This window comes from Artemia sp. Qi Xiang Cuo, chromosome 1 (assembly GCF_049724085.1).
Source record: "Artemia sp. Qi Xiang Cuo chromosome 1, ASM4972408v1, whole genome shotgun sequence".
Classification (NCBI taxonomy): domain Eukaryota; kingdom Metazoa; phylum Arthropoda; class Branchiopoda; order Anostraca; family Artemiidae; genus Artemia; species Artemia sp. Qi Xiang Cuo.
Window position 1 is genome coordinate 59,430,666 of NC_142794.1, and position 12,867 is coordinate 59,443,532.

Sequence of the window (12,867 nt, forward strand, 5' to 3'; positions counted from 1 at the left end):
GTTCGTTTTGGGTTTCATTTGCTTATAGATACTGATTTGTGAAAGTTGAATGCTTGGTAGATTATTTGATTCTATTTTCGTTCATTTTTGGTTTAATGGAGTTTTTTACTTTTTTTTTGAAAAACTTATTTTGTGGAAAAGTTTTTTTAATTAATTTATGTTTGTTCTATACTGACATAGTCTTTTTCAGGGAAAAGAAAGTAATAGTTTGAATCTTCCCGGTTGTCCTTTAAGAATTTATAGTTTGGCCTGCTATTTAAGGGCTGGAGATATTTTTTCAGCAATTTTTAACAACATAAACTCTTTTGAAAATCATGACACAAGTAGTAGTGTTTAATTTAGTCATATACATCATTTAGTTGACCTGATAAATAAAAGTTAATACCATTCCCAAAAAATTATATCTATGCTCTTTTACAGCCTGGATACAATTACACTCTTTTGATTTAGTAAAATTTTAAGAGCAGAAGTAGTAACAGAGGTAGCCCCAAAAATTTAAACTTAATAGCCTCAGTCGTTCTTGGTATATTTCGGGGATGTCTTATTTGCAACCAGCATACAAACAGTGTTTTGATTTAATTTTAAAACAACATTTAGTTTTTAAGCATAATGGGCAAATTACGTAACTGTGGGGGGTTGAACTACCCAATAACCCTACAGATATAGTTACTAGACCATTCAGCTATGCTAAACAAAATGGCTGTCTTAAAATTTTGATTGGAAGTGTCTGAAGAATTATGAGTTAAAGAGGAGGGCTGAGTACCCTCTACTTACCTTTGACTCGTTAAGGGGCCTTGGATATTAACATTTTCAGTCAAGTAGCCTTTCTAAAAGTATAAAGGATATTACTAGTTGTGATGGCTCATTACTGTATGGGTCCTTATATGCCCAGCACTGCTAGAATGCCCCTTAAATAACTATAGGCGGGCATGTTTTTTATGTGATCGAAACTCCTAAACGTTCCCTAAAAGTTTAGCTAAAAACTTAATGCAATTAGTGTCGTTAATTACAGTAACCGTGGAAGCAGCATTAAATGAATATACACAGTGTCTTCTGGCTAGCTCAAAATTCACAACCTGTGAAGGTATGAAGGTGAAATTTCAGATAATATTTCTGTTGTATGGATGACAACCTGCCATCCGTATGCAGGTTGTTAAAAGGCAAATCAGCAATATCTTAGGAACGGTCTCGTGTGTGAAATTAAAACTTACAACGCTTGTTGTGGGGGATTTTGAACTAACCAAAAGACAATATTTGCATTCTAATACTAATGCTTCTACTCCTACAACTACCGGTACTATTGCTACTATTAGCTGTACTAGTACTGCTACTACTATATTTACTGGTGCTACTGCTGCAACTAATAGACCTAAGGGTATTAAGGCGAAAGTTTTTGACAATATTGTAACTGTATTGAAATAAATCGAAACATACTATGTCCATATAGGTTTTCAAGAGGACGTATCAGCATTACTTCAGGACCGGTTGATGGTTTTAAGTTAAAAACTTTATCGTGTGTTGAGGGGGATGTTGAAGAAAAAAGTGCTATTTGCATACTGCTACTATAACTATTGCTACGCATAATTACTGAACCTTTCTATAATGTTAGAAAAATTGATGTCTCAAAACTTTGTTTGGATATCTGTTATGGGAAATGATGGGCGCGGGGGGGGGGAGTTCTTGTCAAATCACTTTGACTCTTAAAAAAGGCACTATAACTTCCAATTTAAAATCAAATGAGATCCATCTGAATTTAATACGACCACCCATTCCATAAAAACCTTATATCCCCCCAAGGCATAAATTAAAGTCCTTGCCCCAGGGCTGTGGGGAGTTGTTCCAACGCTAGATGTATTGTCATACGTTCTTTGAGCTGTTTTAAACAATCGTGACGTTGCCAAATTATAGTAAGCGAAATTCGGTTAGAAGACGAGTAGCTGGGTGGGGGGTGCTACTCCATCTCCATCAGTACTGAATCTTAAAAGGGATCGAAAGCTTTTGGTTACAACAAAATGAACGACCTCTAAAGCTTATACAACCATCCCTTTCATAAGTACCTTAAATACACCAGGGACATAACCTGCAACCCTCGCCCTCAGGCTCTGGGGGTTTGTATCAACCTCAAAAGCCTTGTTATAGGATATTTGGACTTTTTTAAACAAAAAGGACTGTCTCAAAATATCTATTGAATACATCTCAGGAAAACACAACGTGCTTGTGTGTGTGTGTTCCTTCACGGCTAGCTGGGGGGGGGGTAGCTTCCTGATCACTTTGACTCTTAAAAAGGGCACTAAAACTTATGATTACCAATCCAATGAGTCCCTCCCAAAGCATATATGACCACCCTTTTTATAAGAACCTTATATACCCCAAGGGCATAACTTACAACACTTTCCCTGAGAGCTGTAGGGGGGGGGGAGTGTATTCCTCACAGACATAATTTATGAAACCTTCAACTACGATGAATAAAATTGTTATCTCCAAATTTTGATCGGAGATGTTAAGGTAAATGCTGAGCGTGGAGGGAGGGGGAGCTGTTTGATCTTAAATCACTTTGACTTAAATAGGTCACTATAACTTCCAATTTCGAATCAAATAAGCCCCATCTGGTGTTTATATGACCACCCATTCAATAAAATCCTTATATGCCCTCATAAAATAACTTACGACCCTATCCCCAGGGTGCTGGGGGGTTGTGTCATACCTAGAGACATTATTATATGTTTTTTGGACTATTTAAAAAAAATCGCTATCTCATAATTAAATCAGATGTGTTTGGTGAAAGGAGAGGTTGTAGGAGAGGGGGGGGGATAAATGCCATACATCACTTTTGACGCTTAAAAAGGAACTAGAACTTTAAATTTTGCTACAAGTAAGCCTTTTCTAAAGGTAAACGACCATACCATCCATAAAAATTTTAAATACCGCCTGGGTATAATTGACACTTGCCCCCAATCCCTGGGGTTTGTTCCGACCCCAAAAGCCATCTCATAGTATATTTTGACAATTTTCAATAGAATAGCTACCTCAAAGTTTCTGTTAGATACATTTCCGGGCAATACGACGTGTGTGTGTGTGTGTGAGGAGGGGGTAACTGCCCTCTGATCCCTTTGAATCTTAAAAAGAGCACTAGAGCGTCATTGGATTACCAATCCAATGACACCCATCCGAAGTTTATATGACCACGCTTTATATAAAAACCTTATAGGCCCCCACGGAATAACTTACAACCCTTGCCCTGAGGGGTGGGGGGATTTGTCATCCTCTAAGACCTAATTTCCAGACCTTTCAAATACATTGAATAAAACGGCTCTAAAAATTTTGATTGGAAGTGTTTGGAGAAATGATGGGCATGGGGGGGTCAATTGCCCTCTGATCACTTTCGACTAATAAAAAAGGCACTAATCCTCTCAATTTCCAATCGAATGAGCCCTTTTTCAAGCTTCTACGATAAAACTTTCGATACAAACCTTATATTTTCCAAGGGCATAACTTACTACCCTTGTCCTGAGGGCTATGGGGGGCGGGGTTCATCCTCAAAGAAATAATTTCTAGACCTTTCAACGACGTCGAAAAAAAATGACCATATCAAAATGTGGACCGGAATCGTTTGGGGAAATGATGGGCGTGGGGGGATTCTCCCTCCGATTACTTTCGACAATTAAATAGGGTATTAGCCCTCTCAATTTCCAGTCGGATGAACCTTTTTTGAAGTTTTTACGACAACGTTTTCTATAAAAACCTTATATGCCCCCAAGGCATAACTTACAACATTAGTTCTTAGGGATTTGGGGGGTTGTCATACTCAAAGACGTAATTTTCATACCCTTCATCTACGTTCAACAAAATGGCTACATCAAAATGTTGATCGGAAGTCTTTGGGGAAATGATGGGCGTGGGGGGGTGGGCATTTGCACCCGCATGGCTTTTGACTATTAATAAGGGCACTAGCCCTCTCAATTCCCAATTTAATGAGCCCTTTTTGAAGTTTCTACGACAATACTTTCAATAAAAACCTTATATGCCCCCTGGGCATAACTTACAACCTTTGCCCTAGGGGCTGATGGGGTTTGTCATCCTCAGATATAATTTCTGGACTTTCAACTACGTTGAACAAAATGGCTATCTCAAAACTATGATTAGATATGTTTGGGGAAATGGTGGGCGTGAGCGAGGGACACTCCCCCACAGCCCTCAGGGCAAGGGTTCTAAGTTATGCCCTGGGGGCACATTAGGTTTTTATTGAAAGCGTTGTCGTAGAAACTTCAAAAAAGGCTCATTCGATTGGATATTCAAAGGGCTAGTGCCCTTTTTAATAGTCGAAAGTGATTGGAAGGCGACTAATCCCCATCTCATGCCCACCTTTCCCCAAACACATCCAATCAAAATTTTAAGATAGCCATTTTGTTCAACGTAGTTGGAAATTCTGGAGATTAGGTCTTTGAGAATAACAAAACCCCACAGCCCGCAGGGCAAGGGTTGTAAGTAATGCCCGTTGTGTATATAAGGTTCTAATGGAAAGTATTGTCGTAGAAAATTAGAAATGGGCTCATTGAACTTATCGTTTAACTTGCCGATGGTATTTTTAATAGTTATCGCTGTATAGAGAGCCACTAACACTCTTTCCACGACCACAATTTATCCAAACACATCCCATCAAAATTTTGAGATAGCCGTTTTGTTCAAAGTAGTTGAAAGGTCCGGAAATTATATCTTTGAGGATGACAATCCCCCCACAGCCCCCAGGTTAAGGGTTTTAAGTTATACCCTGGGGCTATATAACGTTTTTTTTGAAATCTGTATCGTGAAAACAAGAAAAAGGGCTCATTCGATTGGCAATTCATAGGGCTATTGCTAAGTTCGGCAGTCGAACGGAATTCAGAAACAAATAATTCCCCTCTCATACTCTCCTTTTCCCCAGACACATCCAATCCAAATTTTTAGATCGCCACTTTTTTCAACATAGTTAAAAGTTTTAGAAATTTGGTCTTTGAGGATGATAACCCCCTCAGAGCCCTCGGGGCAAGGGTGGTAAGTTATGCCCTGGGAGAATATAAGGTTTTTATAGATAGTGACGTTGTAGAAACTTCAAAGAAGGCTCATTCGATTGGAAATTAGAAGGGCTTGGCCTTTTTTAAATATTTGAAAGTGATTGATCGACAGCTAGCACCCCTCTCACACCCATCGTTTCCCCAAACACATCCAATTAAAATTTTGAGACGAACATTTTCGACGCAGCTAAAAAGTCCGGAAATTATGTTTTTGAGGATGACGCTCCCCCCACAGCTCTCAGGGCAAGGGTTGAAAGTTATGCCCTGGGGGCATATAAGTTTTTTTTATAGAAAACGTTGTCGTATAAACTTCGAAAAGGAATCATCAGATTGGAAATTGAAACGGCTAGTGCCCTTTTTAATAGTCGACAGTGATTGGAGGGCAAGTAACCCCCCTCTCACGCCCACCATTTCCCCAAACACATCCAATCAAAATTTTGAGATAGCCATTCTGTTCGATGTAGTTAAAAGCCCGGAAATTATGTTTTTGAGGATGACGCTCCCCCCACAGCTCTCAGGGCAAGGGTTGAAAGTTATACCCTAGGGGCATATAAGTTTTTTTTTATAGAAAGTGTTGTCGTATCAACTTCAAAAAGGAATCATTCGATTGAAAATTGAAACGGCTAGTGCCCTTTTTAATTGTCGACAGTGATTGGAGGGCAAGTAACCCCCCCCCCTCACGCCCACCATTTCCCCAAACAAATCTAGTCAACATCTTGAGATATCCATTTTGATACACGCAGATGAAAGGTCCGGAAATTATGTCTTTGAGGATGACAACCCCATCACAGCCCTCAGGGCAAAGGTTGTAAGTTATGCCCCGTGGGCATATAAGGTCTTACAGAAAGTTACTTTCTTACAGAAAGTGTGTTCGTAGAAACTTCAAAAAGGGCTCATTCGATTGGAAATTGAAAGGGCTAGTGCCGTTTTTAATAGTCTGAAGTGATTGAAGTGCAACTAACCCCCCTCTCACGCCCACCAAATCCCCAAACACATCCAATCAAAATTTTATGATATCAGTTTTGTTCAACGTAGTTGAAAGTTCTAGAAATTAGGTCTTTGAGGATGACAACCCCCCCCCCAGCCCTCAAGGCAAGAGTTGTAAGTTTTGCCCAGGGGGCCTATAAGGTTTTTATTGAAAGCTTTGTCGTAGAAACTTCAAAAGGGCTCATTCGATTGGAAATTGAATGGGATAGTGCCTTTTTTAATAGTTGAAAGGGATTGTAGAGCAACTAACGCCCACCACAAGGCCGTGTCCAGGGGGGGGGGGGGTTACCCGGTTTGAACCACCCCCCCCCCCCGAAATTTTTGACCGAGTCGAAAATAAGTCGAAAATTAGTAAAACCTAGGTAAAAATTAGCATAATTATTCGAAAACTAGTAGTCAAAAATTAGAGTCAAAAATTAGTAAAATCCCCCCCCGAAAAAGTCAAAAATTAGTAACCCCCCCCCCCCGAAAAAAAATCCTGGATCCGCTCTTGGCCCATCAGTTCCCCAAACACATCCAACCAAAATTTTGAGATAGCCATTTGGTTAACATAGTGGAAAGTTCTGGAACCTAAGTATTTGAGGATGACAACCCCCTCACCGCCCACAGGGAAAGGGTTGTAATTTATGCTCTAGGTGCATATAATGTGTTTATAGAAAGCGTTGTCGTAGAAACTCAAAAAGGGCCCATTCGAGTGGAAATTGAAAGGTCTAGTGCCCTTTTTAATAGTCGAAAGTGATTGGAAGGCTTGACATTGTCATAGTAAAGATCGATGTGGCTACAATGTGTTATTATTCTTTTTTTTGTTTAGACCAGGGCACTTCGTATCCAAGGAGTTGTCGTAGGAACTTCGAAAAGGGCTCATTAGATTGAAAATAGAAAGGGCTAATGCCCTTTTTAATAGTTGAAAGGGATTGGACGGCAACTAATCACCCTCTCCCGCCCACCCTCCCATTTGCCCATTGTGTTTAAAAACTAAATGTTGCCTTAAGATTAAATCAGAATGCATTGTGCTAATGCTAAAGTTTTCTATTTCAGGTCAACTAGAGGAGGCATTAAACTAAATTAAACACTACTATTTGTGTCCAGATTTCTAAAAGGGTGTAGGTTGTTCAAAATTGCTGAGAATTTTTCTCCAGCATAAAAATAGCCGGCCAAACTATAAAGTCTTAAAAAAAAGAAAAGATTTAAAGCATTATTTTCTTTTTCATTGAAAAGACTATGTCAGTATAAAATGAACAGAAATTAATTTAAAAAACTTTTCCCACAAAATAAGTTTTTCAAATAAAAGTAAAGAACTACATTAAACCAAAAATGAGCAAAAATAAAATCAAATAATCTACCAAGCGTGAAACTACAAAAATCAGCATCAATAAATAAATGAAACCCAAAACGAACAGAAATTACAATAAATAACCAAGTCAAACTAAAAACGAGCAGAGATTAACATGAGTAGGGCTCAAAACCCCTATGCCTTCCCTAGGCCAGAACATAATTTGCACTTTACTGAAAAAATACAAATGAACTTGCATTGTCAGTTTAATATACATATACTTATATTTAGTAATCAAAATGTTAATATTATTTGAATTATTAAAGTTATAAAAGTAAAAACATCTATGTTTTTTCAGTAAAGTGCAAATTATGTTCTGGCCTTGGGAAGGCATAGGGGTTTTGAGCCCTACTCATGTTAATGTCTTCTGTTATTTATTCTAATTTCTGTTCGTTTTGGGTTTGGGTTGCCTACGGATTGTTTTGGGTACCAGACTGACTGACCGTATTTCAAACAGTAGTTCTACAAAAAATGTATATCAATCCCGCTTTCTAGGAATATAATGCGAGAAAGGTTGTGATGGCTAGAGCACGTTCTGCGGATGAAGGATAAAAGATTGCCAAATATTGTCCTTTTCGGTCAACAATCTGGGGCCCAACAGAAAGCAAGTTGTCCCCGGTGGGTTGGGAGGATGTCATAAGGAAAGATTTCAGGGAAATGGGAACTTCCTGGGAATGCGTTGAATAGATTGGGATGGAGGAGGAGCGTGCGGAGCTATGTTTGCCTCAGGCGGCTTGGTGTTGATTGGGTTGTTAGTAGTAGTAGTTTTCTATAATTATTATTTCCTCTTCTTTAAATAAACTCCACGGATGATCAAAAATGCCCAAGGAGACATGGTATGACTAAAAGTTACTATTGTCAATGATTCAGTTTTCTATGAACATAAAAAAAAGTATTCACGAGTTAGAATTACTTTGAAATGGGTCAAGATTAATTCAATGAGATCACGGAAATGACAGGTTGTCTACTTGTAGCGATTCCACTAAATCTTTTTTTTCTAAAAAAAAAGCAGAAACACCAACATTAAAAAATTATGATATTTTCACAATAAAATAACAATGGTAAAACAGAAGTCTTACTTCTGTTTTAAAAACAACAATCACTTTAAGGTTATGTCTCTTTATTTAATGCCTAAGACGATTTATTCCTGGAATTGTAGTTATGTCACTTGGACCGTTTGAAAAATGTTTTTTTTTTTTTGCTTAATGATAGCATTAAACTCAATTCTGTTATTAAACTAATAACGTTAAACTTTCTGACTTTGAAAAAACAAGGACTTTGAAAAAAAAGACAATCTGTTTGAAGAAACTACTCTTCTAACAAAGAAGTAGTATTTACTCAAGCAATAGTCCCCATATTAATCATTTTCCCATAAGTCCTCTTTTTCTTATTATCTTCAAATGGTGATCAATTGATCTGTCGTTGGGTCATTAAACTAACAAGGCCTTACTTCTATTTTAAAACATAACTCCTTACTTTTTAGCTTTCTGCAGTTAGGCCTTTGCTCTCAGGCGAGAATAGAAAACTGAAAGAAAGAGCTTTAATGGCTAAGAGAAGAAATCAGGTCGTTGATTTGTGATTCCACCAGTGAGGGTGAAGAATGGCGAAGACGTTGATGAAATTTTGACCAAATTCCTTACTTTTCACACCAGAGAAGGGAAGTTTTCGATGAAGCCAAACAATGATTATGATTTAGCGCGTTTGTCGTCAAGCAAGCCAACCCGTCGTTTTTACCACGTTTTACTTAATTTGCTGATTCTGTCTTCAAAATTTGAGATGCTTATTTCTACCCCTTCTTCTCATCCGATTCGGCTCAAACTTTGTATACAGCTTTGCCTTACCTAACATTTTTATATTCTGATATACTTGGATCTCAAAAACACTCAAGTATTCATTGGACAAGCATTCTTGTCTTTAAGCTATTTTCACGTAGGAGCAGTGTGTCCGGATAGTCAATGCATACTAAATATAGTATGTATTGAAGAACTAATTAGGTTCAATTTACACAATTTAAGACGAAGAAGAGTTAAATAAATACTTTATAAAATAAAACTTTTAAAAAAACACCTTCTACGAATGGCTAAAAAGGGGAAAATAAATGAAAATAGCGACGAAGACCACACTGCCTTTCCATAACAAACAACAAAAGTACAAATAACAAAAGGGAAATCTTTTTGTAAGACAGTGGAGATAATTTGAATGAATATTTCGGCCCTATGTCCAAGGGCCGAAATATATATAGAACTACCAAAAAAAAAAAAAAACATATAGAACTACAACCCACGATCAGACTGATAAATTTGCAAACAAAATAATAAATGAATTAAAATGTTTAAAACAAAATGGTAAAATTACTACGCAGCTTTACAATAAATTTTTCCCCCGTGGTAGCTTTTGCCCAAAGTTTTATGGTCTACCAAAATTAAATAAGCAAGGCACTCCTTTAAGGCCCATAGTAGCTTGTACAAGACCCCCTACATCTAATATTGGTGGAGAATTTGATATAGTCTTCAAGCCTTTAGTTTAATCTCACAAATTATATATATGTAATTCAGTAAATTTAGTTGAAAACCTCGCAACTGTAAACATCTCAGAAAATACCATTATAAATAGCTCTGATATTGTTTCAATGTATACAAACATTGATTTCACAGCATCTGAACAGTTATTAGAAGATAAAATCAAAGAAAATTATCACTTAATAGAAGCTTCAGCAGCATAAATAGATTGTGATGTCTTAATGACCTTTGTTAAACTTCGTAACAAATACTCAATGTATTTCTATTTCCGTAATTCTTTTTACCCGACAATTAAGGGTTTAGCGATGGGTGCTCCCCTCTCCGGGCTACTGTCAAATATTTATGTGGAACATATCGAACATTGGGCATTAGATTCGTATTTTTAGACATATCTTTTGGGGACGTTACATGGATGACATAATTTCACTCTGGAACTATGGGGAAAATGAACTTATGGGTTTTTTAGTTCACCTTAATACATACGATAGAAATTTACAGTTTACTTTAGAAATTGAAATCGCAAATAAAATCCCATTCCTAGATGTGTTAGTTATTCGTAGCTTCGATAAACTCAATTTTACTATTTATAGAAAACCAACACAAAATAATAGATATTTGCATTTTACATCAAACCACCCCCCCCACCCCCCCAAGTTAAAAGAGCAGTCGTAATATCCCTCGTCGATCGGGCCCCAAATATTTGTTCTGATTCCCACATCACAGCAGAATTAAACTTTATCAAGGACATACTTTTTGGAAATGGGTATCCTATGTTATTTATTAATAGTGTAATTAACTGTAGACTGAAAAGACATTCCCGTAAAATTAATGATAGTTTACCAAGTGAGATGTTTGACAAGCCCTTAAACATAATTTACCTCCCCTATATCCCAAAAATCACTACATATCTTAAAAAAGTTTGCACAAAAAATAATCTGTATGTAGTATTCACAAATAATTTTAGAATCATAAATTTTCTAAATTCTGGTAAAGATAAAACCCCAGTTACTCGCCAAAGAGGGGTCTATCAAATACCATGCGATTGTGGCAAATATTATATAGGTAGAACACACCAGAATTTAGAAAAGCGCATACAAGAGCATAAAGATGATATTGTCAAAGCTTTAAATTCTAATATTTCCACTGTTTCATCTGATTCTGCATTAGGCAGCCATATTTTTGAAAATCCTAACCACAATATACCTTTTGATGAATCCGCCCTTATTAGCAATGACCTGGGCATAAAGCAGGTAGTCCGAGAATCAATTGAAATCAGACTTAAGATTAATAATAATATTTCCTTAAATAGGGACTTGGGGGAATATACACTAAATGCTCTTTACGTAAATTCAATTAAAACTGATCTTACAAAATATTTAAAAAAACCGATAGACATTAACACAGAACCTCTCACAAAAAGACCTTTGAGGTTAGCTGCCAAAAAAGCGGGATTAGCAATAAGAACGTGTTTTTAATTTATTTTTCTTTCATTTCATTGAATCGCCTTGTTTTACCTTACTTTTTATCAGTCCTGGTTGAACTTCGCTGAAGTAATGATGCTAGGACCGCTTTGAAAAAAATTTTCACTTTTTTGGTTTTATTGGTCGTATGTTGTTGTGACTCTTTCTTTTTTCTTTTTTCTTTCATATATTTTTGTCTTGCTGAGGACGGTCCTTGGACATAGGGCCGAAATATTCATTCAAATTATCTCCACTGTCTTACAAAAAGATTTCTCTTTTGTTCTTCGTACTTTTGTTGTTTGGGAAAATAAATTTTTCATTTCTAAAGAATACTTTTGATATGCATATTTTAAACATAATTTAAATGTGGGGCGCATCTTACTTAAATCAAGAACTTTGAATATTTTGATATCAATAGGTAATTGACTGAAAATGCGCACCACGTTTAAATTACGTTTAAAGTATTTGAATCAAAAGTATACTTTTAGAATCGAAAAATTGAAGGGACAAGTTACCCCTTGGTAGTTTGATAGCTAAGATATGGCCAAATGATTGGATCAAATGTTTATTGAACCTATTTTGTTGGATTGTATTCCCTTTAAATTTAAAGGACAAACCTTGTTGTTTGATGTCTTCTATTTTCTGTCTTCCATCATACTTTCAGGCTGTGATTTTTGGTTATTGTATATGTCATGGTAATGATCACTCAGTATAGAGCATCGTTTAGCAATAATGTATTAAGGAAAAGTAATTTATAGAGTGGTAGAAGGTGAGGATAATTTTTTCCATTCATCGCTCAAAGATTCAAATTCTGTCATGATATCAATAGTTTGTTGAAACGGAAGTGCAACTTCTAGAAAAAAGAAGAAAAACCGGAGACCAAAACATAAAGAAATTTAGTTGTTATCCCTGTGACTCTTGGGGGAGGGTGGGTAAGTGGTAGTGGACCAAATGAAAATTTTGAGGATCCAAGTTCAGTTTAACTACCTTTAGGAATTTTTCCCTTGCCTGCACAGTTCCTAAGTCCTTTTGATATCGCCATCTGTAAAATCACAAAATACAGGCTATAACCGAAACATGCACAATAGAGAAAAACATAGGGATAATTTTAAAGTCAGAATTATAAAGAGGTAAAACTATTTTAGAAAATTGTAACTAGATAGGATTTAGGAAAAGACGAAAATAACAGTTAGCCTGCAGACACAATACAAAAAACATCCTAAACAAATATATTTAGGTTCTTATTTAATTGATTTTTAATTTAATTTTTATTTTCCATATAGAAAATTCTAGCCCAATTTAGGATTTAGGAATTGACGAAAATAACAATTAGCCTGCAGATCAAACAGTTCGTGGTAACGAACTGTAAGTAAGGAGCGACCCGGCCCAATAGTAACCGAAACTCTGAAAAACGGAATTTTGATACCAATAGATACATCAAAAGAATCATATTTTTATGCTGACTTCAAATATATAAGTTTCATCAAGTTTAGTCTTACCGATCAAAAGTTACTTGC